General features: G+C 34.6%; 1 protein-coding gene across 7 annotated transcripts in view; it reads left to right on the top strand.

The window, feature by feature from the left end:
* The window catches only part of LOC6045008 (serine-rich adhesin for platelets), a 201,094-nt gene that overhangs the window by 8,745 nt on the left and 166,382 nt on the right, over positions 1-25,967 (top strand). For all 7 annotated transcript variants that reach the window (XM_038252366.1, XM_038252367.1, XM_038252370.1 and 4 more), the window contains one exon: positions 19,962-21,021. The gene's annotated coding sequence lies outside the window, so the exon portion shown is untranslated. The remainder of the gene's footprint in view (positions 1-19,961; positions 21,022-25,967) is intronic.

Below are 25,967 nucleotides of genomic sequence, written 5' to 3'. Positions count from 1 at the left end.
GCAATTTCACGAAAAAAAAGTTTTAAAAAAGTAACTTCTTGTGTTTTTTCCTTAGGAAAAAAATACGCCAATTGAAGAAGGAACGAGGCAACTTTTCCCGATTTCATGTGATTTGGTAAAAAATTACCCACAAGGGAAAATGTCAAAGAATTCAATCACATAACTTTCAAATGCTCCAGCGTCTCCATCACAACACCCACCACAATAGTAATTGATCATCCATTATTCAGTCGTTCTCCACTGAGTGAACCTCTTACAAACCCAACAACTCATTCGCTCCCTACAGGTGAAGCAACTCTCCCGACAGAGCAAATATAGAACAATTAGTGAAGTTGACTTGAAATTCCAATTGTACCCAACCATCTGTCTCCCAAGCGAAAACGCCACTAATTAGTGCAGGTGGCGTTTGAATAAAAGATTCACGATTTGTGCCGCCGCGAAAATTGTATCGTGTGACTAATTTAGGGATGATCCGCCACCCTCCTCGGAGGTCGTCAAAGTTTAATGCAGCGGCCGTCAGCCGTAATTAAATTCATAGTTTGTCATTTGTTTTTTTTTTTGTAGGTTGACAAAAGTTCTAAGCAAAAAGCACGTTTAATTGAGCTTTACTCCTTTTTTTAAAGGAATCTTCAAGCTGAATAAAATTCTTGTTTCTCTTTCTCTTTTTTTGGTGCAAAATTAATGATAACGACTGCCGGAGATCCTCAGCTGCGTGACTTTCGAAGCTTTGAGCTCTTTTTTTCCAGGAGTTTTGAGCATCACGTGCTTCCCATTCTCTTCGGGCCTAATTTATTTTTACGAGCGTAGAATGTGGCTCATTTGAATTTTTCGTCGGCAACTTTTGATCCTGTTGCGCCTTTTTTTCGAAAAGGGGAGGGTGGAATCCTTTTTTAGGCTGCAGGAAAAAAGGGGAGAAAGAATCCATATTTTGCTTAGGGGATGAAAAGCATGAAAAAAGAAAACGATGCGAAAAGCTTCGTTGGTGGAAAAGTTCGAGAAAATGGTAAAGGATTATCAGATGGGAGGGTGGAAGGTGGAAATCCCTTTTCCGGCTGGGCTCGAGCAAGGATAAAAGTAAATACAGATGTTTTCTCGTTGGTTTTGCTTTTGCTGGGTTGGGAATGTGTACGAGGGCCGGTCGAGGGTAAAATTTGCGGTATCGATGGGAATTATACGCAGATAAATGCCTTTCTCAGTGGTACGATAAGCCTGGTGGAAAGTACTGTGCCGTGTGTAAAGCTCGATAATTTGAAGGTAAAGCCGCACTGCGAGAAATTAGGGGGGAAGCCAAATTGGAGGCTTTTGTTAACGAGATAATTCGAGGAAAAGGGGAAAAGTTGGTAAATTTACGACAAGTTAACCAGAATATCAATTAAAGTTAATATTAGATATCTAAACTACAAAACAACATCTCCTTTAAACTATAAACACTTTGTTTGTCTCGTACAACTTAACAAACTCCTTGAAATTCAGCACACATTCATTCGCCAAAGTCAGCATGTTTGTGACGGCAAATAAATATTTCACTGTCACCCCCATGAATGTCCTTATCGGCAGCTTGAGCAGCAGCCAAGAGCAGAGACAATCACATTTCTTTGCTGTCGACAATTTGACCCCTCAACTTCGAATAAAGTTCAACCGACACAAGGGCAAACAAATTCAACTTCGAGAAAGCAAAAACAGAAAAAGATAAGAAACTAGAGCGCACTCTTGATTAAAAAATTGAAATTTACTTAATCCACATCTACTTAAGCTAGACAATTTTCCAGCAATTTTCCTGTCGCATGAAGTAATTCTGAAAGTGGTTGCTCAAAGTTGCATGAAAAAAGATGACAAGACCGTAACAAATAAAAAATCCTTGCAGAATATTTTCCCCCATCCTGGCTGGTGGACATTTTTTCCCCATTTCTTTGACCCTTCCCGGTGGGGAATGTCCACCGGGATTGTGAGGAATGCTTTTTTCTTGATTGCGTTTTTGCTTTGAGGGAGCAAGCTTGAAGAATTTGATGGAGGTGCGTGGTACTTCAAGGAAGGTTGTGGAAAAAAAACACTATGGGTAATTCTCTACCAACTCACACGAAATCGGGAAAAGTTGCCCCGACCCCTCTTCGATTTGCGTGAAACTTTGTCCTAAGGGGTAACATTTGTCCCTGATCACGAATCCGAGGTCCGTTTTTTGATATCTCGTGACGGAGGGGCGGTACGACCCCTTCCATTTTTAAACATGCGAAAAAAGAGGTGTTTTTCAATAATTTGCAGCCTGAAACGGTGATGAGATAGAAATTTGGTGTCAAAGGGACTTTTATGTAAAATTAGACGCCCGATTTGATGGCGTACTCAGAATTCCGAAAAAACGTATTTTCATCGAAAAACACTAAAAAGTTTTAAAATTCTCCCATTTTCCGTTACTCGACTGTAAAAATTTTGGAACATGTCATTTTATGGGAAATTTAATGTACTTTTGAATCTACATTGTCCCAGAAGGGTCATTTTTCATTTAGAACAAAATTTTTCATTTTAAAATTTCGTGTTTTTTCTAACTTTGCAGGGTTATTTTTTAGAGTGTAACAATGTTCTACAAAGTTGTAGAGCAGACAATTACAAAAATTTGATATATATACATAAGGGGTTTGCTTATAAACATCACAAGTTATCGCGATTTTACGAAAAAAAGTTTTGAAAAAGTTATTTTTTGCGTTTCTCTTTGTTTCGTCGTCCGTGTTTGTCGCGGGTAACCATGAACGGCCATGATCGATGACGACCAACTTTTTTAAAACTTTTTTTCGTAAAATCGTGATAACTTGTGATGTTTATAAGCAAACCCTTATGTATATATATCAAAATTTTGTAATTGTCTGCTCTACAACTTTGTAGAACATTGTTACACTCTAAAAATAACCCTGCAAAGTTAGAAAAACACGAAATTTTAAAATGAAAAATTTTGTTCTAAATGAAAAATGACCCTTCTGGGACAATGTAGATTCGAAAAGTACATTAAATTTTCCATAAAATGACATGTTCCAAAAATTTTACAGTCAAGTAACGGAAAATGGGAGAATTTTTAAAACTTTTTAGTGTTTTTTCGATGAAAATACGTTTTTCGGAATTCTGAGTACGCCATCAAATCGGGCGTCTAATTTTACATAAAAGTCCCTTTGACACCAAATTTCTATCTCATCACCGTTTCAGGCTGCAAATGATTGAAAAACACCTCTTTTTTCGCATGTGCAAAAATGGAAGGGGTCGTACCGCCCCTCCGTCACGAGATATCAAAAAACGGACCTCGGATTCGTGATCAGGGACAAAAGTTACCCCTTAGGACAAAGTTTCACGCAAATCGAAGAGGGGTCGGGGCAACTGCTGTGTGAGTTGGCGGAGAATTACCCCTATACAATATTTTTGTCATTTTTTAAAACAATTTTCGACTGGTTTAAAATTCCAATTAAATTTTAAAGTTTGGAAAGCATAAAATCGTGATCTCAAGGACTTAAACTCAAGGACTTAAATAATTATTTTACTAGGTAATACAAATTTGATTCATTAAAAAAACAAAATATTTACAAAAATATAAAAAACACATTTGTTTTTTTTTCAAAATCATCGCCAAAACAAATAATGAATGTGAATGTTTCAATTAAGAAATGATAGTTATTTGAAACAGGTTGTTCAATTTCCGCAAAACTTTGTGAACATTTTGGTAAAATTTCTACGATGTCATTATTTTAAGTAATATAGAAATTACGAAAGGTGTTTCGATTGTTGAACCATTGTCACTCCAGATGACGGTTTACAATTTTATAGTGAAAATAAGGAGTTTTTTCCCGAAGGGATCGTAGTAATCGGCGCGCGCGGACGTGAAAATTTTTAGCTGCGTCATGGTTTTTTCCATCAATTTATTCAAAGTTTTTTTTTCTTTTTTGATAATTTCAACTTTGTTATGTGTAATCAGTGAATTTAAGGGAATGAATACCTTTCCCTGATCCGGTGGCCATCCATACCGATAATGGCTTTTAAGAATTTTGGGTCGTTTCGGTGAAATCTAAAAAAAGTGTTTTCCACGGTTTGTCGGCAGCGAAAAGGAAGAGACCGGCCGAATAACCAAAAAAAGGGAAATATACAAAGTGTCCATCGGAGAAGACATATTGTGGGACTAGCTTGATGCAGCCCGAATCCAGTGAACAATTGCATGTATTTGAGGAGTGATTTCAGCAGTCCCATTCCAAGAACTGCTTTCCATTAGCATAAGTGTTGATCATGGCCACAATTCCTAGCAGCAGAAGAAATTTCGAGTGATGACCATTTAACGGGTGGTGCACGCAGTCGATCATGCACAACCAGAAGAGCTGCAGAAGCTGCAGAGTCTGCAGTGCAGACGGAATTGGAAACTTTGAACAGTTGAAGATTCAGGACACAAGTGACGAGAAGATCAAATGGATTGAAGCCCAAGATTTCTGATTTGGTGAGATCTTTCCATTTTGAATTTCAGAAGATTCATTCATTTAAACTGACATACAAACATTTCATTTAAGACAATATTTTTATTATTGCAAATGAATTGTTGGATATTTTTTTATATTGATCTCTTTGTGATTGGATAATCCAATTTGCTCTCCATCTGCATTAACTATTTCTTATTCCTGATTTTCTGTTCTTGTTTTGCTCCCTAACATCTCCTTTTGCTCCCTAATATCTATCTCTTATATGTCCTTGTGAGGGGATCATCGATCCATCCGCATTGACACACTATCTTTTCATTTTTCGTCTTGTCTTTCTTCTAATTTTTCATTGTTTTTTTCACACTTACTACCAGTCTTTGTGAGGGGATACTGAGCTCGATTTGCTCTCCATCCGCATTGACCTTTTCTCATCTTTGATTTTCCTTTTTATCAGTTGTTAAAACCAAAGCCGGGGATTGGGTGGGAGCATCAGGGCAGTGGACAGTATGCTGTAATGGCGGAGACTGGACGTGGATAGTGGAAGACCAGAACTACGTCACAAGGGGGAAATGGTTTATTAATTATACAATTCTAAAGGATTGTCTAATTACTACATCTATTGACCTCTGTCAGTTTCCAGCTGTCTGCCGCGCCCTTTTAGGCCCCCAACAGGGTGCGAGCCCTGTTTTTCAGCTTTGTCTGACTTTTTTCGGAGTTATTGGAGGTTACTGTCGGAAGGAGATTCTCATCCCCTGAGGACACCGTGAGTGATTTTGCTTGTTCGCGTCCAACCATCCCCTTTTGGCCCTTCATACGGCAGTAATTTGAAGATGCTCCCTTTAAGTCTGAGCCACTGTAATTCTAGGCAACCGCTACATAGGTCATCCTTGTGGCCCTGTTGGTTATCGCATCAAATCAAAATCAAATCAAAATAAGGAGTTTTTTCCCCGTCAAACGGGAAAATTATTCTGGAACTACCTAAGATTTGTTTAAAAAAGAGAAATTTTTTAAACAAAATCGGCCGATTTCATGAATTTAATTTTTATATTTTTTTATTTGGCTCAAACTTTGTGGTTGCTTTTCCTATGGCCAAAGAGTCCATTTAATGCCATTAGTTCCCCCATACAAGTCTGTACACAATTTTTGCAGCTGCATACAAAACATATAATCGAAACGTTTGCTGATTTTCAATCCGTTTTTCAATATTTTCTTAAACAACTTTAAATAAAAAAATAAAATAAACTTTTTGATTAAATATTTTTGAATAAACTCCATAATGAAATATTTTTGAATTAATTTTTCAATGTAAAGTCGAATTTACAATCGAAAAGTTCTTTACAGAAATTTTGAGGGCCTCGTGGCGCGGTGGTTAGCGGCTTCGGCTGCCGATCCCTAAGTTGCTATGGGGCGCGGGTTCGATTCCCGCTTGTCCTCCTGGCCTTCTATCGAATGGGGAAGTAAAACGTCGGTCCATTTGCGTAAAAGAAGTTTTGGGTGACTCACCACGCATAACCTTCGGACGCATAGAACCGCACCTTTTAGATACCCTTTGCTGAAATTTTTTGTTTCTTAAAGTCTAGAAAATTCCGTCTGAGGCACACTGAAGAATGACTCTCTGATTTTTGAGTTGCAGCGGTTGAACAAACAGATAAATTAAAGTTTTCATAGTCTAACCTAACACTCACCCAAACAGCCCCCCATTATCTAATGCCAGTTCACAGCAACTAGTACTCAAATATTAAATGTTAAAAAATGAAACATTTAAAAATTGTCTGATCTTTTCGAAAAACAAAAAGTAAAAGAATAAATTTAAAATGAACCAAATATCCGATATTATGTCAAGTTTTCAATTATTTTGAATAATTCTCCACACAAATTTTGGAAAAAAAACCATTTGGCCTTGTCTGTTGCGTTTTTTAATTACGGAAATTTTGGTAAACTAACATGTATAGGTCATCGCTAAAATTTTTAATTTATCGCAGTTTTATTGAAAAAAGTTGTTTTTTTGCCGATTTCAGCATTTTCCTGTTTTTGCGCGTTTCGCTTCGAAAAACTCAGTTTTTATTTTTTTAAAATCATGTCTCGGTAACATACGGTTCGACATCGCCATTTGTTTGATATGTTAAGTGAAATTTTCCGAGGAATCCGATATAAATATTTTCATAGGCTCTTTGGTCCAAACACGGTCAAAACGCCCTTTTAAGTTTTCATACGACTTTTTCAAATGTTGAGCTAGATTTTTGAAACTTCTTACTATTTTTCTCAAATACACAATTTGATCACCTTTCTTTTGCGTCTAAGACAGCTAAAATCGGATAAAATGACGCGAAGATATGATTTTTTGAAAAAAGTGGTTTTTGCGAAAAATGACGAAAATTGCCTTTTTTCGAACCACCCTAGCACGGCCACCCTAATGGTCAAATAAAAAATATGGGTCTAATTATTTTGACCAAGGAACCCTCAGAAAAAAATTGAGCCTGATCGGAGAACATTTTTCGGTAGGGTCTTTTCAAATTGAATTGCTGAGAAAAGAATTTTCTCATGATTCGAATATCCAAAGTTAATTATTTAAAATTATGTTTGGATTTTGACCAATATTTGAAATAATTTTATGAATCAAAAGAAGTTATTTAATTAAATGAACATCAGAAACACATTTTCTTAAACGAATGAGTTCTCTCGCCTTATAAATTCATCAAAAAATTAGGGTTGCAGAGTCAGCTAATCCTTTTCCGACTCGCTAGCTCTGAAAAAAATAAAACAAGCCCATTTTATTTGCTTTCTGTAATTCGATTAAACTTGAAAATGCAACACCGCAAAAAGTACACCACATAAATTCACAGTATTTTCGCTACGATGACCTTGCCTTGCATGTTGCATACTCTCACTCTACAACGAAGCCCGTTCATCTAATCCCGTGTTCGTTCATGCCGAATGCAAACAACCCAACCATGTGAGAGCTCAGCACCGGCAGGTGCTCAAGTTTCTAGTTCTGCTGTTTTTAGCCCCACGACCGGAACTGGAAACTGGAAACCCAGAAAAAACAGCAAAGTTTTTTTTTTCTCCTCCAGGAAAACTGGCAACCTCAAACATCAAAAGTGGCGCAGCAGCTCCTGTTCTGCGTGTGTTCAGAACTCTGTCCAAACTACTTCGAAGCGGAGTGTACACTGTACAAACACACCTGAAACACAATCCTCTTGTTGCGTAGTCGTGGAGCATCTGCCCGGGCTGATGTTGTTTTTGTTGATGTTTTCCGATGTTGTTGAAAGGTTAGACTCGTCCAGCAAAAGAGGTTGGTTGGTGAGCTTCCGGACATACGACGGCTGAGAGTACGAACATGATGGTATAAATGGTATCTCAAAAGGAGCCGTGGATAACAACAACAACTGGCGAATGTTTGTGTTTGCAGTTCTGTAGCAGGGTTTGAACTTGGTCAAAGCTCTCCGAAATTGGCCACGGGAAGCTCACTGGATGATGCTGCTGCTAAGCAAACTTTATCGAGCATTTTGAAAATTGGGCTGCTGAATATTTAATCCGATGGTCATTAGTAGGAGCCCAAAGACAGGAAAGTGCTATTTTCGGAAGAATTTCGACGTAAACAGAAAATTCGTACTGTGCTACTTACCGCTTTTTTACTAATTAATTCCAAATACCGACAAGCAGCAGCCTTCATAATTTAGTACCTGCCTCTCGGTAAAACTACTTAGCAAACAACACCGAACGAAGGGGTTATGTTTGTGAAAATTGTCGTTGTGATATAAAGTGTTATCATTAGTTCAGGATTTTATTTTTGATGCACATTTTACCCTTTAGATTTTTGATCATAACCAAGCTTTAGACATTGAATCGAAACGTTTAAATGTTGACATTTTTCAAACTATATTAAATGTTATTGCTAGGCTTAGTGTTATTCTACGCTCGAGAATTTCAAATTTCACGAGGACCTCAATTTTAAAACAACAAATTTCACGCAAATTTCGCGGAACGTGAAAAAAGTTAAAATAACTCTGAAAATCTTTTGTTTAAATCACAAAAACTATTCTTTCTATGCTTAGTTATATATTATTATTCGATAAACTAAAAAATCTACATTAAATTTGAATGTGACAAAAAATCCTCCTAACTTTAAAAAAAATTAAACCTATTTTATGGATGAGCTATATATATATATATTATGACACAAAATGTAGGGCATGCGTATTCTCATTTACTGAACTGCTTCATTGCTAAAAAAATTTCGCGCTTCTGTTTTAACATTTTACATTTTATTAAATTTCATATCAAAGCAAGATTTTACAATCTTGTCCAGCCAAAAACAGTAAAATAATAATTTTCTGCGACATTTAGCACATAATTTTTTTTTAAAGCATTAAAAAACTTAATTTAAAATCAATAGACAAAAATAATGTAATCTGTAATGAAGTCGAAATTTTTATTGAAAATGAGAACAGAAAACATAAAAAGTAGTGTTTTTTTAACTTTCACGGGAATCATCCATCCAAATAAGCAAATATCGTTAAAATTAAACACAGGGCTACGGAGTCGGGTCATATTTCAAACGACTACGACTCCGACTCCAACTCCGGCTTTCTCAGATTAGCCGATTCCGACTCCGACTCCGGCTCCGGCTTTCAACAAATGGTTGGCTCCGACTCCGACTCCGACTCCGACCTACCAACTCTAGCCGATTCCGACTCCAACTCCGACTCCAGCTTTCAATAAATGGTTGGCTTCGACTCCGACTCCGACTCCACGTATTTTTAAATGTTTCAAAAGTTATTAGTAAATTATTTTTAAAACATTGATGAATAGGATTATTTAAATACTCTCTAAGCGTCATGTTTTCTCAAGAAAAATAAGTAAAGTAAAGTAAATAAACGGAAAAAAGTTTCTAGGTAACATGTTTTATACGTTATGGAAACAGAAATCAAAAAATATCTTCAGTTTTAGAGGTATTTTGAGAAGAACAGTTTTGTAAGTAAATTTGGATTTATTTGCTTAACTTCAAATTTGAAAATATTTTTTTTCAAAGCTTATAAATTTAAAGATTAAATTGTTATTTTTGAATAAATAATTAAAAGAAACCTGGCCTTAACGATCTATTGGACATTACAATTCAATTTGCTCACTTTCAGGCTGACATTTATAAGAAGCACAGTGACAGGCACCTTGTTTTTTAAATGACAATTTGAAACGAAACATTTTTTTAAGACGTACATGGACATCACGCCATGGCTGAAGGAGATCATTATTGCAAATGAATGTATCTAATCAATTTCTTCGTGGAAAGGACTCTGAAGATGTCCTTTTCAAATATCTACGACATGAAAAATGTTTTACCCAGGAAATTTTTAATTTATTTTAATTTCATAATTTTATATACTTTAAAAAGGAGGCGCACGATACTTCGTGAGTCTTCACCTAAAACGAAGCTTTATGGATGATCTTGCGCCTCCATCAAAATATATGAAAAAACTTAAAATATTATAAAAAACAAATATCCACAAGTAAAATATTTTCTAGGTCACAAGTATTCCATTTTTTTAAGGTACATTGATTTGCAATGATAATCACCATCAGTTATATTGGCGTGGGATATACAGTATGAGGAAATTCGTATTTGTTAATTTTGTTTTTTTTATAATATTTGAAAAATAAATTTAAATCCTTTATTTTGTTCTATACATTTTTTATTAGTTCATTTTTGTACTGAATCTTTGCAATTTGTTCAACGATAATTTGCAACGATATCAAAATAGTTTACCTAAAATCAACATCAACATCAACAATCAATGATTATTTCAAAATTAGTTGCAACTTCTTTTGATATTTTTTGTTAGTTTAAATTATTTTAAATGCAACACTTTGATTTTCTTGTACTCAGTTATAAACAAAATGCGCATGTTGAGTTCCAAGTAAGAGATTGTTATTATCGTTGATTATTTGTAACAAAAGTTAAACTGTCAGTGACTCTTTTTCGATTTCCAAAAACAGTGATTACTATTTTTAATCTTTTTATGTACCTCGTAATTTTTTTCCTAAAAAATGATTTAACTTAAAACCTCCAAGACATTCGCTATCAGGGTAAAAGATGACAGTGTGTGTACTTTTTTCAGAAAGAACTGGATGAAATTTTGTCAAATTTGAATTGAAAAGGCACATAAATATAGGCAAAAGGAAGCAGTCAAGAATCAATTAGATATGTCTAACTACATAACCAATATTTGTTTTATATTTTTTTTAATTATGATACTACATACTTGGGTAAGAGGTTATCATTTAGTGATTAAAGTGTAATAACACAATTAGAGCTTTCCAATCACAATAAAAACTTCAAAAACATAATGGCATCTGATAAATCAATTAAAAATATATTATGTTTAGTATATTAAGCTGTTATATAGGATAACTGAACAATTAACAAAAAACATATTTTTTGTTGAATTTAAGATAACTCCGACTCCGACTCCGAATCCGGGTTTTCAGAAATCTTCAGCTCCGACTCCGACTCCGACTCCAGCTTTTAAAATTTAGCCGACTCCAGCTCCGACTCCGACTCCAGCTGCTCGAGTTTTGACGAATTCGGCTCCGACTCCGACTCCGACTCCACAGCCCTGATTAAACAGGACTCAGAAAAATATGAAATGTTTTTAAAATTTTTAAAGAAATACTTTTCATTTTAATTAATTTCATTTCTTTTTGTTTCAAATAAAATAGCAGTAAAAATTGTATTGCAGCGAATGAAGATATTACTAAATTCAATTGGAAACTAAAAAAATTTACTTAAATAGTCTTGATGGATGATATATTTATTATGTTGTTATTTAAAAAAAAATGATTTGAAGAAATTGATAAATTTCTCGAATTTCACGCCGTCAACGAAATCGTCAAAAATCACTAACTCTGTATTAGTAATTGAACCATTTGTTTAATTCTACAGTAATTTATAAGATTGTTATCATTCTTATTTGAGTTTAATAAATTATTTTAAGAAATATCGTTACAAATCCCCACAAACATAACATTTCAAGGGATTTCGAGAAAAAAGCCAAATTTCGCGGATTTCACGCTGTCCGCGAAATCGTGAAATTTCACTAACCCTAGTTATTGATTTCAATATGCAAGATTTTTTATTTCGTAACAAAGTTTTGTTTTGTTGTTCATTTTATTACAACAAACTGGACCCAACTGAAATAGTATAAACACCTAAAATGAATTTAATTTCAATAAAATCAGACCCTTTGCTGGAAACTCCAAAAGACCCCAGCAAAGATGACAATAAATCCTCGTCTTACACTAATAACTCCAAATCACTCGAGTGTTCATCTTAATCAGCCACCAATTAGCAAACACTGTCGCTCTTTCTCCCTTTTAGTCCAAACCCATCAACGACCACTAGCAATCATCATTTGTGTGCATCATCAACAGCGGCACCAAAATGCCATCCCCAGAGAGCTTTGGCGGACCATAACCACCCATCAGCACCATGCTTCAGTTACCACCCACAAGCCACAACACAACCACCCTTTGAAAGGTGATTTGGGGGTGGGGGGTGGCTGTCAACCCATTTGCATTCTACTAGAAAATAGCAAAATGTCGTCGTCGTCGTAATCCGCCGAAAGAATGGAATCCTCGGAAATCACTGCTGTGCTTGTTTGCGGGTCCTGGTCCTCGTCGTTGTCGGAAAGAGTAACTTTCAGCATCAACATCAGGAATTACCAAGCCAGCGAGCGACGAAAGCTCCTCGACACTGTATAGTCTATAGTGCAACCATGAAAATGAACGACAGTCGTCAGAGCGTTGTTGGAACATGGTCGTAAAAAGGAGGCGCACTGGGAAGGATCCCCGGGAATATCACGTGGCCGGTCGTCCTCTGCACTTTGAGTTGAGCTAAGTTGAGTCCTCCGCCGTCGACGCTCTCTGTTGTGCTTTTAAGTTGATTTATCTGGTTCGTTCGTAGGTCAAGTTGGTCAGCATTTTTTCTCTCTCTCTCTCTCTCGGTTGGGCACTTGGAAAAGCTCGTTTCGTCGTAGAAAAGAGCAGGATGAACGATGCAAATTTATGAAATTGAATGATAGCGGCGAGGGAATTGCGACTGCTTAGCGAGCAAGTCAAGTGAATTGCTGTGCAATTTGAGTTGGATAATAGTTGTTTTCATTTGGCAAGAAATGGAGCTGGTGTGCCCTTTGATTTATCAAATGATTTTAATAAATTTACTGAAATCATGCACACTGAAATTTTTAGAAATATTTTTCATAACCTTTAATTCAATGATCAAACAAAGAAGCAATTTGTTCATCTTTGATGTTCATTTTTATAATTTATCTTAAACTAATATAACATTTGAACACCAAGCTTCTAAGGAGGCTTTTCTGATGTCTAATGATCTAATGTCCGATTGCTTGCCTTGAGAATGAAACTATAACCCTTAAACGCACTATGCCATTAGTCGCAACGCTTGCTTAGAGCGTATCCTAGACCTGATACCTTCCCGAAAACCGTCCAACTCCCAGCAAAACTAACTTGGGGACTCCGTGGGAATTTTACCTTGTCCCCTTAAAAAAGTGGCGCATCAACACTTGCCGTCTTACAAATCCCTTTCCTTGCCCCTGGTGCGCGGTGGAGATGGGAGCGGCTGGTTCAGGTGGAGTTGTCCCAATTATCTATTCCTAGGCAACTTGGGCTTAGGCAATCATCACACGACATGGCGAAATCCAGTCTGCAATCCGCTAAAATCGCCGTCTCCTAGCGAAGCAAAAGGCTTGTCTGAGGTCTGATGAAAACAATTGATTTATTTCGAATTGTTCAATTTTCGCTCAATATTATCCAATTTACAGCATTATTTATCACAATTTTGTGTAAATTGCCCTTCCGGTGCTAATGCATATCATTTAAAATAAAAGAAAACATAAAGTCATTCTTGATTTTATAATTAAACAGTAAAAAAATCAACCATTTCTCCAAATATGTTAAATTTTCTTCAATTCAATCACATAGGTGGAACTTAATTTCAAAAAGAGAGAATCGTACGGTCCTGCCTCTAGCGGTGGAGAGCTGCAACAATTAGACAAGATTTTCTTAGATGGGATCGAGGGGTTTCAAAACTGTGTAAAACATAAAGATTTCAAAATCTATACCCCTCGTATATTGCTGCCCGGTGAAACTCTGGTATAAACCTGTCAAAACACAATCAAAGTAATCCATGGATGAAACTGGGACAGTCAATCAAAACGATTGACAAAATAAATAAAAAATGGTTGGAAATGGAATAATCCTTAAATTTCTTTAGATATAATGCCGTTCAAATCATTTAAGTTTATTAACCTACTTATAAGTTTTTCATATTGGTTTCACGCAAGTATAAATCTAACAAAATTTGTGGAGTTGCTGCTAATTTTTTTGGTGATTGGTCAATGGACTTGTACTACAGACAGTCGTGTTTCTTCAAGCAGCTTGACGGTGTCAGCAACTTTTCCTATGTGCTTAAAGGAAGCTTCTACAGTAAGATTTCAGTAATATTACTTGCTGAAATGTTTTAGTTGAAAATACATCTCAGCTGCGATTAAATAATACAATTTTTCGCATCCGTAAGCAGAGCTTGATTGTTTACGTTTGGTTTCTGTCTATCTGGTATAGTGAAATTTCTTTGGTCAAAGGATGCCATGACAATGTCGTGGACAAAATCCTTATTATACCACTATACAAATCTTTCCGGGCCCACTTTTTGAGAGAGAATTTGTACGGAGTTCCACGTATGTGATTCAATTCAATGAAGTCATTCATTTCAAACAGTGTTGCCAGTTAGTCAAATTTCTTTAAAAACTTCGTAGGTGCCTTTGATCAAATAAGCCATTTTGGGTAATTCTCGGCCAACTCACACAGCAGTTGTCAAGACCCCTCTTCGATTTGCGGGAAACTTTGTCCTAAGGGGTAACTTTTGTCCCTGATCACGAATCTGAGGATGCGAAAAAAGATGTGTTTTTCAATAATTTGCAGCGTAAAACGGTGATGAGATAGAAATTGGTGTCAAAGGGACTGTTATGTAAAATTAGACGCCGGATTTAATGGCGTACTCAGAATTCCGAAAAAAACGTATTTTTCATCGAAAAAAAAAAACACCTAAACTGTAAAAAAAATTTGGAACATGTCATTTTATGGGAAATTTAATGTTCTTTTGGAATCTACCTTAACCCAGAAGGGTCATTTTACGAAAAACAAAACAACAAAAAGAAACACAAAAAGTTTTTTTTTTCAAAACTTTTTTTAAAAAGTTGCGATAACTCGTGATGTTTATAAGCAAATTCCTTATGTATTTTTTTCATTTTTTTTGTAATTGTCTGGTCTGCAACTTTGTAAAACATTATTACACTCTAAAAAACAACCAAGCAAAGTTAGAAAAAACACGAAATATTAAAATGGAAAATTTTGTTCTAAATGAAAAAATTACCCTTCTGGGTCAATTTTGATTCGAAAAGTACATTAAATTTCCCATAAAATGACATGTTCCAAATTTTTTTAACAGTCAAGCAACGGCAAATGGGAGAATTTTTAAAACTTTTTTTATTGTTTTTTTTTTCGATGATAAATACGTTTTTTCGGAATTCTGAGTACGCCATCAAATCAGGTGTCCAATTTTAACTAAAAGCCCCTTTGACACAAAATTTCTATCTCATCACCGTTTCAGGCTGCAAATTATTGAAAAACACCTCTTTTTTCGCATGTTCAAAAACGAAAGGGGTCGTACCGCCCCTCCGTCACGAGATATCAAAAAACGGACCTCATGGATAAAAGATACCCCTATGGTCAAAGTTTCACGCAAATCGAAGACGGGTCGGGTCAACTTTTCCCGATTTCGTGTGAGTTGGTAGAGAATCACAAAAAAAAATATTTTTTTTCACCAAGATAAAAAAAATTACACGAAGGTTTTATTTTTTGGAATCGAAAATTGGATCAATAGTTCCAAAGATATTTATCGTTCACTGAAAATGTTAGGCTGATTGGCTAGACTCAGAAATAATATTAGAAAAAATATTACAATGTTTCCTAATTTTCATTAATGGCAAAACTCAAATGTTGCCAATTTGATTTACAAAACATTTAAATAATGGAGTGAAACTAAGGGGGTTAAGTTTATCAAAATCGAGTTTTTGTGTTGGAAAGTGAAATAAAAAATCGAGAGTTTTTTCCGTGTGCTTATCTTTTTGTAATCATAACCTACAATTTCGCCGAATTCGATGAGAAAATACATTCTCAAGATACGGGGTTTCCAAATTGTAGGGATATTTTATATAATGATCTTTTTTGACATGGACAAAGTATTTTTCAATAAAAAAGAACCTCGAATTTTATTGCAAAATGCAATATTGTCAAAAATCCAGCTTTAAATTGTATCATTAATCATCATGAAATTAATTGCAGGAGACAACTTCAATGGAGACGCATGGTATCCCGGGCAGACGGTATAAACAAATTCATACCATTTCAATAACTAATACTGTTAAAATAACAAAAAGTGTTAGGGATTCTTCTTGAAAAATCCATTTTTGCAAAAGAGTTGAATAACGGTTTATGTTATCATAACAAAATTTGTTATTAGTCTGATTTTGATTGAAAGCCAAAACAACTTGGGAATAACATTTTTTGTTATGGTAGAATACCTCCAACTGTTATTGGGATTATCGGATTAGTTGTTAAAATAACAAAAAATAATAACAAAGATTTGTTCGAAGAATAACTAGAAATGTTATTAGTATGTTATTACAATAACAATCGAATAACAAAAAAACTAACTTAATCCACCTATGTGGTTGGAGCCTTCCTCACAACAATGGCTGTACACAAGTTTCATCTATTTTTTATATCCGGCTTCCAAAAAGTACATCGATATCACTTAAGTGGCCATGTCTCGAGACAGGGTTGCCAGATCTTCGATGTTTTGCACTCGTTGGAAAGGTCTTTTGGTAACCTAACCAACGTTGGGTTGGATGGTGGATCCGGACATAGTTTACATACATTTAAGTGAGATCCGGCTTCAAAAAAGTACATCAATATCACTTAAGTGGCCATATCTCGAGACAGGGTTGCCAGATCTTCAATGTTTTTGACTCGTTGGAAAGGTCTTTTGATAACCTAATCAACGATGGGTTGGATGATGGACCCGGACATAGTTTACATACAGTTAAGTGAGATCCAAATATATGTGAAAACACATTTTTATACATAACTTTTGATAACACTAACAATAACAATCGAATAACAAAAAAACTAACTTAATCCACCTATGTGGTTGAAGCCTTCCTCACAACAATGGCTGTACACAAGTTTCATCTATTTTTTATATCCGGCTTCCAAAAAGTACATCAATATCACTTAAGTGGCCATATCTCGAGACAGGGTTGCCAGATCTTCAATGTTTTAGACTCTTTGGAAAGGTCTTTTGATAATCTAACCAACGATGGGTCGGATGATGGACCCGGACGTAGTTTACATACATTTAAGTGAGATCCGGCTTCAAAAAGTACATCAATATCACTTAAGTGGCCATATCTCGAGACAGGGTTGCCAGATCTTCAATGTTTTTGACTCGTTGGAAAGGTCTTTTGATAACCTAATCAACGATGGGTCGGATTATGGACCCGGACATAGTTTACATACAGTTAAGTGAGATCCAAATATATGTGAAAACACATTTTTATACATAACTTTTGAACTACTTATCGAAACTTCAATCTGTATAAAACTCGATCTATGGGACCCTAAACCAAGTCGAATGCAACAAGTTCGGGTCAAATCGGTTCAGCCAGAGCCGAGAAACATGAGCTAGTTTGTTGGTCACATACATACGAGCAATTCTCTACCAAAACCGGAATTGGATTTTATTTCCCGGGCAGACGGTAATAACAGAATTCATGCCATTTCAATAACAAATACTGTTAAAATAAAAGAATGTGTTATGGAATCTTCTTGAAAATCCAATTTTTGCATAAGAGTTTAAAACCAGTATATGTTATCATAACAAAATTTGTTATTGGTCTGATATTGGTTGAAATCCAAAACAACTTGGAAATAACATTTTTTTGTTATGGAAGAATACCGCCAATTGTTATTGTGATGATCGGATTAGTTGTTAAAATAACAAAAAATAATAACAGAGATTTGTTCGAAGAATAACTAAAAATGTTATTAGTCTGTTATTACAATAACAATCCAATAACAAAAAAATCATAACGACGAATATCAAATCTTGTTATAAATAACAAAATATGTTATTGACCTAGTATTTTCAAATATCAAAAAATGTTATTCCCAAGTTATTTCCGTCTGCTCGGGTTGTATTTTTTGATTTGGCTCAAACTTTGTGGGGGCCTTCCCTATGACCAAAGAAGCCATTTTGCATCATTAGTTTGTCCATATAAATTTCCATACAAATTTGGCAGCTGTTCATACAAAACACCCAAACAGTCCACCATTTTCTAATGACGATATCTCAGCAATTAATGGTCCGATTTTCAATGTTAATACATGAAACATTCGTAAAATTTTCCGATCTTTTCAAAAAAAATATTTTTAAAAAAATTTAATCAATAATAGCTTTTTTAATGGGCATAATATTCAAAGTTTGGCCCTTTTAAAATGTTAGTCTTGATTTAATTTTTTTCAAAATATTTTTTTTAAAGATCGGAAAATTTCATAAATGTTTCATGTATTAACATTAAAAATCGGACCATTAGTTGCTGAGATATCGTCATTAGAAAATGGTGAACTGTTTGGGTGAGACTTAGAAAACTTCAATTTTCGTGTTTCTTTTTCTTTGAGCTGCTGTATCTCAGCAACCCGATGTCCAATCTTCAATGTCTCTTAGACAATTTTAAAGAAAATTTTCTGAACTTTTCAAAAAAAATATTTTTAGGAATGGTCACTCATGGTCACTATTTTTAAAAATTGAAAAACTGCAAATATTTCGCTAAAATCAAACTTTCGGTGGCTATATCTTGAAAACGGAGCCCTTTATCAAAAAATCTGTAATGTACTTTTCGATTACAAATGCAATTTTGCATTAAAAAATGAGGTCAAAAAAATTTTATGTATGAAATTTCGATTTTTTCCAAAAATCACCAGTTTTTCAAAAAACCATAACTCGGCGGCAGATTTTTTGACCATGTTTCTCTATAGCTCAAAAGTTGCGGATTTTTGTCCCCTAAAACATATCAAAAAATCTCGAAAATCAAAAAATACGTATTTTGAGAATTTGAGTTTTTGTGAAAAAAAAGTTAATAAAAAAATCGGGATATTTTTTTTTCCGTGTACCTATTTTTTTCTAAATAGTCCTTAACAATACCTACAACTTTGCCGAAGACACCAAATTGATCAAAAAATTCCTTCAAAAGTTACAGATTTTCGAATATTTACGTACCATTTTTGTATGAACAGCTGCCAAATTTGTATGGAAATTTATATGGACAAACTAATGATGCAAAATGGCTTCTTTGGTCATAGGGAAGGCCCCCGCAAAGTTTGAGCCAAATCAAAAAATGCAAAAAATAAAAATGGTCGAAATCGGCCGGTTTTGTAGAGAATTGCTCATACATACACACACACATACACACAGACATTTGTTCAGTTTTCGATTCTGAGTCGATATGTGTTGTGTACCCGGGGGCGCGAACCAAACGAGCGGCCACAAAGTCGTAAGAATAAACCAATTTTTTAGACTAACAATCAAACACGTTTATTCTCCTGCACGACACAAAACTTAAGAACTAAAGGTTTCACTTCTATCCAAATCGCGCCTCTCTCTACCTGGGTGCTACCATCGAGCACAGTGAGTCGCGGAGTTTTGGGAACGGCTGGTGGTTCTCTGTGAACCCAACAATATGTATACATGAAGGTGGGTCTACGACGTTTTTATACAAAGTTCATTTTTAGAGCAGGATTATAGCCTTACCTCCGTGAGGAAGGCAAAATCATAACGACGAATAACATAACTTGTTATAAATAACACAAAATTTTAATGGCCTGGTATTTTCAAATATCAAAAAATGTTATTCCAAAGTCATTACCGTCTGCTCGGGATGCTCAAAGTTTATTTCCGATCATCCCAATAACAGTTTGAGGTATTCTTCCATAGCAAAAAATTTTATTCCCAAGTTGTTCTAATTTTTAATTAATATCAGACCGATAAAAAAATGATAATATAAACTTTTATTGAACTCTTATGCAAAAATGGATTTTTCAAGAATATTCCATAACACTTTCTGTTATTTTAACAGTATTTGTTATTGAAATGGCATGAATTTAGTTATTAACGTCTGTTCGGGTTGTATTTGCTTTAAATTTAACAACCAAAGTTATATATTTAAATATTTTCTATATCTTGGCTAAATTTATATTTTGTATCTTGGCTAATCAAAATAAAAATAATTAAAATGATTTAAAATGATGCAAAATTCATTTATTCTCAAAAAACCGTGATTTACTCATATCCTAATTTTCAATTATTTCCCTTCTTTTCTCCCCACAAACCAGCATCACTTCACCGAGCAGCACCAGAAGCAGCCCCTCAGCTGACCCGTGTCTGCCGGAGAAATCTCTGTACGTACGAAAACCAAAGTGGCAATCATGAAAAAGTGCTAGGATAATAAAAACCAGGAACCAGAAAGTGCTCCAACCCAGCCAGCCAAACGAGACGAGAGTGGGGTGATAAATCTTGACGAATCTCATCATAAATAACAGTGTTTGAGCTTTTTTTCTTTTGGTTAGCTGCACCCATTTGCTTCGACGTCTGGGGGTCAGCTCACATACGAGCAGGCTGAAAGGTGCTAAAATTGCTTTGCAAGAAGCGGAAGGAAAAAGTGCTGGACCCTTGAACACATAAAGAAAGGGTATTTTCGTTCCGAACGTGCGCCCCAGCTGTAGGGGGGTATTTCCGGGGCTCACCCTCTCGGAACGACAGAATAATCCTAAAGTGTGAAAGCTGCACAAAAAAAAAAACAAAAGCTAATGACACAAAAGACACATTTGTGCGAGTTTCTTTGAAACGGAAGGCTAAAAATACACGACGCTTGAAAAAGTGAATTTCCATAAAAGAAAGAAAAAAGTTTTTGTTGGTAGAGGAAAATTGTTCAAGAAGAAAAAAGTTTTTGCAAAACAAGCTAAGTGAACATCAATCGAGAAAGAAAGCAAGAGAAAAGTGAAAGTGAAACCATCTGGTCTGAGAAGCTTTTTCCGGCGTGTTTCTATTGTGCAAAAGAATTGCTGTACGTGGGAGAGTGTTTTGTTGAAAAGAAAGAAAAAGTTTTTCCAGTGATTTGAAAAACCGAACAAAAAGAAAAGGGAAACAAGTGCAAAGTGTTTTGTGGTGGCTTCACGCGAGATTCAACAAGAAAGAAAAAAGCAGCAAAAAGAAACACATTTCTTAGTGAGTGATTAGCAGCATCCGGTTTTGTTCGACTTGGCAGCCCCAGCAACCACCTACTCGCATGGGAACATGAGCTCAAAGGATATTTCATCGCAGCTTCGTCGTGCTCGTAATGAGTAAAGTTACATCGGAGCAGCGCATCCATCATACATAGGATTTTTATAGCAGGTTTTTATGGCTCTTTTTTCTTCATACATTTTTTTCCTTAACTGTTATTACTCACGCATGCACGAACCCACACACAGATAAAAAAATATCATGAAGTCGCATCTGATTTGCGATGCGATGATAATGTCAGTCACAATGTGAATTTGTGTGTGTGTGCATAATTTATGCTTTTGCTCATATTGTGGTAGGATCGAGCAAGAGAACAACAACAATGATGATGATGATGACATGGTCGTGTAAGAGTTTTGTTCCCTCTTTTTATTGGATTTTTTTGTTGTTGCTGGGAAGATTTTTACCATCACATGAGATGTCAAGGACGGTCGTTAGAGAAAATTTATTTTGCGTGCACGATTGTGATTTACTTTGTAGGGAAATGTGTTTCAATGTTGTGAAAAGCATTGGTCGAGATTTGCAGAAATTCATCAAATGGATAACTAAAGCTTTTTTTTAATGGTCCACCAAACAAATATTTAATTTTATTTGATTTTTGGGTGTTTTTGAATACCACTGGATCATGGCGGTTTCAAAAACCTTGAATTAGAAAAAAATATTATGTTTATTGGACCGAAAAAAAACTCCATATATGCAACAAATAATTCTTTAATTTCGGAATAGCAAGCCTAATCTCAGCAATACATAGAAATCTTAAAAAGATTGATGCAAAAAAAAAAGATATAAAGAGAAAAACATAAAATTTTAAAACGAAACACGAATGTAGTCGTGAGTCTCGATTGATGAAGATTAAGAAAAATAATAATAAATAAAAGAATGGGGACAGTAGAAAAATATTGTCAAGGTTAACTGTGTTCTCAAAATGAAAATTGTGATTTTTAAAAACAAAGTGAAAAAAACATGGAAGCTTATTTTCAATTCAAAACATTCAAATTTCTTCGAACTGATCCATTTGATTTTAAAATTCATAAATACACGATAGAAAATGTATTCAAAACAAGTTGAAAATTATTCAAGTATTCTCAATGAAAATTTATATTTTTATTTTTTTTATGTGCTTCTAATTTTTGTGGAAAAATTAGGGGAGGAACAAAAAAAATCTTTGGCTTTATTGCCTTTAATTTTTTTGTACGAAATTTGCCATTCTAACTGAGAAAATCGAATAATCTAGAGCGTCCAATTTTCCGGAGTTACAAAGAACTCGGGAAACGAGAAATTTGCAACCAGTTTGCAGGAAATTTTAAAATTGTGGAAAATTGTCCTGATCCTGATTCTGATTAATATTTTGCCACAATATTGTATAAGACAGCGACTTGAATGGATAAAATAAGTGTGACGATCGATTAATAGCTTGACTGCATGTCGAAAATCAGACAACTTTAAGAAAATATTTATACATTTTTTCATAATTTATAAGCTGTCTTCAAATCGTACAATAAATCAAAAAATTTCTCCAGTTTTATTTTTTTTGTGACCAGATTGAGGGAGTGTGATTAAAACCACATTAAAACAAAAAGTGGTAATGAAAAAAAATCAGAAAATGTTTTATCATGACAAATATCTTTTCTGAAACTAGTAATTTTAGTATCAGCTCTTAAGCAAAATAGTAAAAATTTTTTTGGCTTTTCCTTGAAATCTAACTTGTGTTTTTTTTACTAGAAACAGCTTAATGTTTTCAAATATGTGAACCAAGTTTTAAAAATATGTTTACATTCTTTGAACACATTTCAAACAGTATATAATAGCTTTTAATGATTTTATTTACAACTGAACGTTTTGAACTAATGCTTATTGCACAATTCTGATTGAAATATTTAATGATAACAATTTGATTTTCATCCAATCCATCCGAAAAAAAAACGAAACTATTGGCACTACGCCCCCCGGGGCATGGCCTTCCTCTAACGTGGGATTTCTGCTCCAGCGCCTCTGACGAGACAGGAGAAACCAGGACCGACGTTTTACTTCACCATCCGATAGAAGCTCAGTGGATAAGGCGGGAATCGAACCCGCGTCTCATAGCATCATCGGGATCGGCAGCCGAAGCCGCTACCCCTGCGCCACGAGACCCACGTCTAATCTATCCATCCATGATAAACAAAAAACGTAAAAAAAATTATAATGCTCCGGTTGTAAGGGGTTCAATTTAAGTTTTTAAAAGAAAACTATCATTTATTCATTCATTAAGAAAGATCTGTTTTCAGTTTATAATGCTTCAGAAATCAATATTATCAGAATTAATTCTCAAATTGAATTAAAAAAAAATATCACTTTTTATCTGTACATTTTCACAAATTTGTTACAGAAAATTAAGAAAATGTATACTTTCGATTGAATTTCGGAAATTCCCAGGAAATATTTTTTACGGGAAATGCCAGGTATTGCCGCGATTTTTTTTACCGGTACGAATAATTTGATGATCTGGTAAAATATTGTTCTAAAAGTAAACTTTTCATTTTTGCACAACTTCCAAGTAATACTATCAACCAAAATTAAAAAAAAATACAAAAGATCCTATTTTATTTATGTGTTCAAAATGGATACAAAGATTTTCTTAATTGCTATAACATTTTACAGATTTTCAAAATTCAGCAAGATAAGGATAAAAACATATTGTTTTAATTTAAATATCTTTAAAATCAAAAATAACTCCAGATATAAAATCTGATATATTAAAAATAGGACAATGACTGAAATTTAAACTATATTCATGCCGAAGAACCCATCGCCTATTAGCAGTTCTCTTAGATTTCGGTCATTCGATTTGTTTTTGTTTTTTTTTTTAAATCCAACTGAAACTTTTTTGGTAACTTCGGTATGCCCGAAGAAGCCATTTTGTATCATTAGTTTGTCCATATAATTTTACATACAAATTTGGCAGCTGTCCATACAAAACTGATTGTTGAAAATACAAAAATCTGTATCTTTTGTAGGAATTTTTGATCGATTTGGTGTCTTCGGCAAAGTTGTAGGTATGGGTATGGACTACACTGGAAAAAAATGATACACGGTAAAAAAAAATGGTGATTTTTCATTTAACTTTTAATCGCTAAAACTTGATTTGCAAAAAAATACAATTTTTAATTTTTTTTCATTTTCTGATGTGTTTTAGGAGAAATCAAATGCCAACCTTTCAGAAATTTCCAGGTTGTGCAAAAAATCATTGACCGAGTTATGAATTTTTGAAACAATGCAGATTTTTTTCAAAAAATCGAAATAATGGTCGCAAACATTTTTCAACTTCATTTTTTGATGTAAAATCAAATTTGCAATCAAAAAGTACTATAGTGAAATTTTGATAAATGCCCCGTTTTCAAGTTAAATCCATTTTCAGGTGACTTTTTTGAAAATAGTCGAAGTTTTTCATTTTTTAAAATAAGTGCACATGTTTGCTCGCGCTCTAAAATTCTTTGTGTAAATATGGGTATTCGGCGCCGTCGCTCCGTGCCATACTTTCATACACTTAGGAGCCCAGGGCGGCGAAGTCCTTGTAGATAAAAGGAAGACACTAGTGGTTGGGACTAGCAATGGTGGCCGGCAGCTATAAAGTCAACTTCGTTTCGCACATGTTTGCCCACTTCTGAAAACAATATTTTTGAAAAGCTGAGAAAATTCTCAATACTTTGCTTTTTTAAACTATGTTGATACGACCCTTAGTTGCTGAGATATTGCCATGCAAAGGTTTAAAAACATGAAAATTGATGTTTTCCAAGTCTCACCTAAACAACCCACCATTTTCTAACGTCGATATCTCAGCAACTAATGGTCCAATTTACAATGTTAAAAAATGAAACATTCGTGATTTTTTTGGATAATTTAAAAAAAAATATTTTCGAAAATTTAAAATCAAAACTAACATTTCAAAAGGGCCAAACATTCAATATTACGCCCTTTTAAAATGTTAGTCTTATTTTGAAAATCGACGAACAAAATGTTTTGTTTCTTTTTTTTCAAATTCAGTCAAAGAAGGCGTTTTTTGGATCAAAACGTAGCTCTGGTGAACATTTCTGAGAAATTTATGAAGATTTGAATTTTTGGTTAAAAAAAAGATTTTGATGATTTTTTTAATGGAAAACTATTATTTTTACTCAGAACAGGGTTATTTGTTCTACAAAATTACCAAATCTTAAAGTTAAAGTTAAACTAAAAGTTAAAAAAAACTAAACTATAAAATCTTATGTACGATCAAAAGCATTATAATCATAAGTTGTAATAAGTAAACTTTTTTCATTGAGAATTAGGTTTGAAAATTTAATAATATAAATAATAATACATTCAACAATACCAATGCTGTTAATCGTTGAAATCAACGGCGTTTATATCATCGATGTCGATGATCGTTGATTTAAACGTAATCGTAATCGCAGCCATCGTTGATTTAATCGTCAACGTCAACGGACTCGTTGATTTAAACGGCGTTGATCAACGCGTTGATTATCGATAATCAACGAGTTGATCAACGGCGTTCTTTTATAGTTTTGTAGATTTTTATGAAGAAAGAACGATTTTTTTATAAATGTTTTGATTGGGAAACATTCTCAAATTGATGTGGCAGTGGCATGGTTGTTCGGGTATCCGGGTGTACCAAGAGGACTGAAGTGACCGGATTTTAAACGTAATTTAAGCCCTAGCTAATTGCTGGTCACTTCCATCTCCATTTTGGTACCCAAGCCCAACCAGGATTTTATAGTGTAAATGACAGCGAGAACGGACAATTGGGAACCGAGATATGGTCGGATTTTCATCGGAATTATTGTCCAGGCGGGTTCAGTAAGAGTCTCGCGTGGCTAAATATCGACACAATTTGTTTTTCTATGATACAATACTGAATTGACAACATGACCCATGTTCCAGAACCCAGATTAAGATTGGCCAAGATGTCAAACTTCGTGACAGACCGGAGTAGCCTACTGTGTGTGATCAATGAGTTTCGATCGAATCCCAAGAGATAAATCTTTCGCGTGGTGTCGAAAACCAATCGCAGTAGGTCATAA

The sequence above is a fragment of the Culex quinquefasciatus genome, chromosome 2, assembly GCF_015732765.1.
Source record: "Culex quinquefasciatus strain JHB chromosome 2, VPISU_Cqui_1.0_pri_paternal, whole genome shotgun sequence".
Taxonomy (NCBI): domain Eukaryota; kingdom Metazoa; phylum Arthropoda; class Insecta; order Diptera; family Culicidae; genus Culex; species Culex quinquefasciatus.
This window is presented reverse-complemented; position numbering and strand designations above follow the sequence as displayed.